Source organism: Solanum pennellii, chromosome 3 (assembly GCF_001406875.1).
Source record: "Solanum pennellii chromosome 3, SPENNV200".
Classification (NCBI taxonomy): Eukaryota; Viridiplantae; Streptophyta; class Magnoliopsida; order Solanales; family Solanaceae; genus Solanum; species Solanum pennellii.
In genome coordinates, this window is record NC_028639.1 from 6,396,994 (window position 1) to 6,404,235 (window position 7,242).

Sequence of the window (7,242 nt, forward strand, 5' to 3'; positions counted from 1 at the left end):
CAACTTTGGACCTTACATTAAAAAGGAGATTGGAATTATGAATAGTATAGTAAAGTTGAATTTTTTGAATTTTGTGAGAGTTCTTTAAGATACCCATTAGCTTTGACAAAATGATATTAAACATTTTTTAGAATGATATTAAACCACAAAGTTATAGTCTAGTTTGTTTTTATCTTATTATTTAACTACAATAGAATGAATCAAAATATAATGATGTAAACGCCTGAAGCTAATCTGGAAAAGTAAAAAAAAAATACTAAGGATGTGTTGGGAGCTCTATACACCAGTGATCGTTTACTTGTTCAAATGCTACTTCGCCAACACTATTCGGGTGATTGATTACTATTTCTGTGATTTTGTTTTAGTAATTTCTTTTGGAGCTAGCAGACTCAAGTTATTTCACCAACTTGAGCTGAAAGCCGAGAGAGTTATATCGTTATTCTTTGTTAGATTTTGATTAATAGTAGGAAGCATTCTTCATGATTATGTCATAGTTAATAACTAAGAATTTTAAACATTATTTAGTTAAAATATTCTCGATCATCATATATGTTCTCACTACTTACTCAATTAGTATTTTTTTTCCTTTTACTCTCCTTCACAATTCAAAAGCTAAAACCTCGCTGAGGAACCTCGACAAATAATAAGAGGTAAATAAAAAGCAGAACTGTCTAGGTATTAATATGTCAAAATATAATTATATTATACAAATTAATATAATTTTTCTTACAGTATATAATGGAGCGTGTTGTGAATCCTGGGCCGATTGATCGTACACTTCTTCTCTCTCAACATGAGCATAAATCAGAATTGTTATGGAAAGGTGAGATACCATTTAGTAACCTTATGAGGACGGTGCGCATGAATGATGCTTGGAATTTATTTTGTTTGCACCGACCTCATGAACGTGTTGAGAAGATCTTACGTAGGTCCGGACTGTATGATGTAGTTTGTGTGGGCAGGATGCAGTATGATCGTGCCCTTGTTACAGCTATGGTTGAGCGTTGGAGGCCAGAGACTCATTGCTTCCACTTACCTTTTGGTGAGGTCACGATTACATTGCAAGATGTGCAGGTCTTGTTTGGTTTGCGCATCGATGGTGATGTTGTGTACATTCAGGATGCTACCCGGAGGATTCGTCCATGGCGTACTTTATTAGAGACACTCACAGGATGTACCATAGCACCTACTGATATGGATGGTGCGAGTCGGGTGAGGATACATAGCATTACCGGCTACTTGCGAGATCAGTCACAAGTAGATCCGATAAGAGATGCTACTCCAGTGGAACGAGTGGAGTGGATTGCTAGACTTTACATGCTTGTTATATTAGGGGGCATCTTATTTTCGAACACTTCAGGAAACCTTATTAGTTTACAATACTTGGCGTTCCTAGATCCTATCCACGATGTAGGTAAGTACAGTTGGGGCAGTGCAGTGCTAGCCTACTTGTACCGTGCACTTTGTCGAGCATCTATCGGTAATGAGGTTGACATTTGCGGATTTATTCCTCTCCTTCAGGTAACTTTATTTAAGTTTTAAAATACATTCAAATGTAAAAATCTTTAACATTATACCGTACAAAAATATTTTTTCTATATTCAATTTTAAAAAATATTTAAATTACATACAAATAGTTTATTTTCTTTGCCTGCTTCTTTCGACAGAAACTTGCATTGATAAAGCACAGAATGTTATTCTATTAGAAAACCTACATAGTTTTAAAAAAAGGGTCCAACCAAAGGTTGAAACTTACTTCATAATAAATATGAATAATTATTATAAAACTACATAGTTTTAAAAAAGATTCACATACAGTTTTCTACAGCTATAAAAATATATATATGTAATTATCTATTTTTTTTTGTTAATGATGATAATTTAATTATTTTGTTTGTCACATCAAGGTTTTGTGTTGGGAGAGGATCTTGCCTGTACAACCATCAGCTCCTCCTCATCATGATGGTGACATGTTACTTCCATATGCTAGGCGTTGAACGCGTGGAATTGATAGGGATACTGAGTCACATCATGTTCTCATCCCGATTAGAGACCCGTTAGACCGCATGACGGAGGATCAGGTACATCAAATAAAATTTTGCAACTCTACTAAAATAATTAAAAAATATAAAATAACATATAAAAGTAAATCAATAATAATTTTATTTGTATACTAATCAATTAATGTTGATTTTATTTAATTTATATTTTAAAAATAGTTTCGATGGACACCGTACAATGAGATTTTACATACACTGCCTCATTGTTGTATGGTCGATGAGCCTCTACGGATGGCATGTGTCCCTATGTTTTGCCTAGAGATGTTGAAGTGCACTCACCTGATAGAGTAATGCGTCAGTTTGGTCATTCCCAGCATGTACCTGTGATTCCTAGTTGGGGAACCAACCACCACGTGCATGATCAGCGTAGGAGGCTTGGACCAGAGGTTCTTGAAATGATGGATAAATATTTTCGTGATTGGGATAATCGACATCAGAGTTTAGCTGTTGAGGTAAATGATGGTACTAGCGGGGCAGGGTATAGATTATGGTACATGCGGCATCGAAGATTGCTTATAGGTAGGCCTGCATTAGAGGTTGACGTATCGTCAGGCTTTGTTCATTCTGCTGGTACTAGTATTGCAATGTCCAGAGGACTAATTAAGTTGTATAGTCTTGCATTATAGTGGCAGAGAGACACAACCTCAGCTTCACATGGTGAAGAGGTATCTCAGATTGGTAAAGATACATTGCTTGAGGTTGGAATACAATTTAGAGAGCCATTTTTTGAGGGAGATCCTTTATTTGAACATGTGCGTGCAATAGGACCCAGACGTGGACGGATGGAGCATAGAGGTAGAGCTCGAGGACGCGCTCTAGGACGTGGCGCTGGTGGTATATCTATTCCTCCAGACATAGAGGCAGAGGTGAGAGTAGAGGCTGATGATTTGCATGTTCATTAGTTTGGCACGTCAGACATCATGAATTTATTACATATGTCATTTGATCCTTATTCAAGATAGACTCGAGATGTGGAAGAAATCGGACGTATGAGCTATGAATCAACAATAGATGTTGGAGATTATATATCTGATATCGCGATAAGCATTAACAATTTATTATAAACTTAAAACATTACTAACTTATATAAATATTTCAAAATAAATAATAAAACTATTTATATATTTTTGTAGGGCACATCAGGTACTGTCCATTGTGACATCGAAGATACTACTATTTATAACACTCAAGATTTTATTGAAGGATTGCTTGATGATCCGATTGAGTCGCAGGTTCGTGTTATTTATCTATTTAATACAGTTATTTCCTTTAATTACTGAATGAGGGGGTCTTTTGTTTTTCTTTTGTTTTAGAAATCGAGAATTCGAGAAAAGATGGAACCGTCAACTTATGCCTTACATTATACATTTTTTTTCATTTTTGCTTTACAGGGAATTTTTTCATTTTCTGCATTTATTTTTGAAATATTTATAGTAGTTATTAACACTTTGATTTTATATTAAATTATAATTTAATTATTTTTTAGATTTATACTACGGGCCCTTCATCTACAGTGTAGGAGAGTCCCACGACAATCATAGAGGATATTGTTCCAACAGTTAATGAGGGTCCCGATGTTACACAGGTTTATGTTATTTATTTATTTTTGAAATGTTTATATTAATTACTAAAACTTTTATTATATATTAAATTAAGTTTTAATAATTTTAGATTCATACTACGAGCCCTTCATCTACAGTGGAGGAGAGTCCCACGACAATCATAAAGGATATTGTTCCGATAGTTAATAAGGGTTCCTATGTTACACAGGTTTATGTTATTTATTTATTTTTGAAATATTTATATTAATTATTAAAACTTTGATTTTATATTAAATTAAGTTTTAATAATTTTAGATTCATACTACGGGCCCTTCATCTACAGTGGAGGAGAGTCCCACGACAATCATAGAGGATATTGTTCCGACAGTTAATGAGGGTCCCGATGTTACACAGGTTTATGTTATTTAATTATTTTTTGAAATATTTATATTAATTATTAAAACTTTGATTTTATATTAAATTAAATTTTAATAATTTTAGATTCATACTACGAGACCTTCATCTATAGTGGAGGAGAGTCCCACGATGATCATAGAGGATGTTGTTCGACAGTTTATGAGGATCCTGATGTTACACAAGTTTATGTTATTTATTTATTTTTTGAAATATTTATATAGTTATTTTGTAGACTTTTATTTTGCATCACATTGCATATTCCTATCATTTATACTTTTATTTTTTAATTTCTGCTATCTAACTTTGTATTTGCAGACCACCTTATCACCACTCTCGTTTCCAGATGTTACTTTCATTATGTCAGTGGATGATATGCAGCAAACACCCGGAAGAAAAAAACTTGTTAAAAGAATTGTAAAGAATGTGAACATAAAGGATATTCCAGTCAAAAAGAGGAAAAGAACAATGAAGATGAAGATGGATATACGGGACTTAGACCGCGAGATGTTTTACGGATTTCAAAAAAGGGTTGTGGAACATAATATTATTATATTTGTGTATGAATCTTTTTTTGAGGGTGTATAGTAAATTATTCTAATCATATATAGTTTTATTTTGGTGTATGTATCTTTTTCTTGTGGTGTATAGTATTATTGGTTTAGTTATATATATTATTATCATTTTGTGTATGTATTTTTCTCTTTTTAAAAAGTGAATAAAAATAATTTGAAAATTTAAACATGACTTGAAGATGATCAAAAGTTCGAATAAAAAGTTGCATAAAAATTGATACAAGAATAAATTAACACAATTAAATATCTTTCTTTAGCTACTACCACCATATGAGGCGTTTCGAGTTCGTGAACGACAGTTGCGCCTATCATGGCCTATTTGTTTGCACGTTGAGCACTTGCGAGTGAGTGTACTTACAAGAACATCCATTTCATTTTGTATACGGGTGGTTTTATTTTGCGCCCACATTTCGTGCATAATTTTTATTTTCTATCATAAGAAAGGGACTATCAGGCCAATACTTTTCACCGCCGAGTTGATTGAATTGTCCAAAGTAGGTTTTTTTGTAGCTATGCACAGTGAATTCTGGTGCCATATGCTCCCATGCTTGATACCCAATTTGGTCAAATCCCTTTATTGCATGAGAACATGGAATATGGTATGATTGTCATTTACCACATTGACATTTTCCTTGTGATGCATTTACAATGTGCTTATTACCACCACGATCATGATGCATATGTGTTTGCACCTTAAATATGTTTATCCTTTGTTGGTGATAGTTGATCAATGTGTGACGTTGTGACTTTTTTCGATTATCCTCAAAAATCTTGAATGGTTTAGGCATCCATTGTTGCTTTCCCTGTACTAGATGATCCAAAAATAAAGTTCATGTCTCTATGCTCTCATTGCGACTATTGCAAATGTCAAAGGTAATATAGAGCCGTTACCATCTATTGTAATCGCAATCAACAACTTGATATCATATTTTCCATAGACATGTGTTCCATCGATCGATATAACAGGACGACAATGCACAAACCCATCAATGCATGGTTTAAAAGCCCAAAACACATAGTTGAATACATCTTCAATGACATCGACACGCCGCTCAGTTTTCCATTCTACTATTGTTCCAGGATTGAAGTGTTTCAAAGCTTCCATGAACCTCGGTAACTCGGCAAAAGAACCCTCCCAAGTACCATAGACTTTTTCAAAAGCCCGCTTGCGACCAAGATAGGCTTTTCTTCTACTTATCAAAATGCCATATGCTTTAAGAACGGTTGTTTGACAGTCTTTGATGGAAAACCTGAAAACTAATAATAATATTAATTATCAAATAAAAATGAATATTTCCTTATTAAATAAGAATCATCTAAGGATAAATAGTACCTTGGCGTTCTTTCTATATCAACACGGAGGACGTTAACAATCATCTCAACATCCAAGTTGAAATGTCCTTCGCGACATGTACCCATATCACATGTATGTTCTTCAATGTATCTTCCAACTTTCCATATGTTAGTATGTTTATCAATAAAAGAAGTCAACCTAAATCGGCATCCTTGTTCTACACGCCTGCAAACAAGTCGCCATGATTTTTTTATCGATTTAATAACAAAGTACTCTCTTCCTACTTTCAAATGTAGAAGTTTAACTGCTCTTTGCAACTGCTTCTTTGAATTGAATAACATGCCTTTTTCAATATAAATAGCACCATTCATGAAATCTTCTGGTTCATGCCACGTACGTTGTGATGTATACTCGTCATATGTATCACCAAAGATATCTGAACCATCCGGGAGATGATCAAGATAAGGAATTTTATGATTACGAAACGGGCTCATGGAAATTGGTCTTGGCGATCGATTGAGAGTCAAAAAATCATCATCACTAGATGATGCCTCAAATAGAACATTATCTTTGTATTCCTCAGCATTAGAAAAATCATCACTATCACTAGCTGAAGGTGAGCCATAATTAAGAAGGTCACGATCATCGATATTCACAGGATCAATGGATTCATCTTGTGTAATATTTTCCCTATATATGTAAAAAAAAGTATAAATATTTCGCTCATGCAATTAACTTACTTAAATAAAAAAAAAAATCAAGCGTTGGACATACCGAAAATCATCTGCACCAAAAGTAGGCGAGACATGAAAATTTGAGGATGTCCCAACATTTTCCGTCATTTCAAAGTGTGATGACTGACAAAATAATTATCTAATTCATAACTTGGAGCAATATTCCTATCTTGCTGAGGTAAACCGCTACAAAATATATAATAATAAGAAAAATAAATCATATAAACTAATAAATAATTGACAAAATCAACAAATAATGATTGAAATATAATTATTGAGCATTACCGATCACTTTCATTGATAGTTTCATTTAAATCAGAATCATATCGGCCGGTAAGAATATTTTGATAATGAGTCATGTTAGGAAAATCAGCAGATTGAGTTATTGGAAATTCATCAACGCTATTACGATTTTTTAATTGGGGATTGACATCGACTGATAAATGAGAACGTTGTTGACTAATCTTAGGCTCCTTCCTAACATAGATTTCAAGTATTGTTAACTTGATTTGATCTATGTAGTCATTTGGAACCCTCAAAAAGTCGGTCAACGATTCGTCATTATAGATAATCCACTCTCCAAAATTAACTTGTCCTTGTGATAAAAATGAAGTAGGGTATTTT

General features: G+C 33.6%; 1 pseudogene; it reads left to right on the forward strand.

The window, feature by feature from the left end:
* The first annotated feature begins 2,306 nt into the window (after window positions 1–2,306).
* On the forward strand, window positions 2,307–2,721 carry LOC114076399 (annotated as a pseudogene).
* The last annotated feature ends 4,521 nt before the right edge of the window (window positions 2,722–7,242 follow it).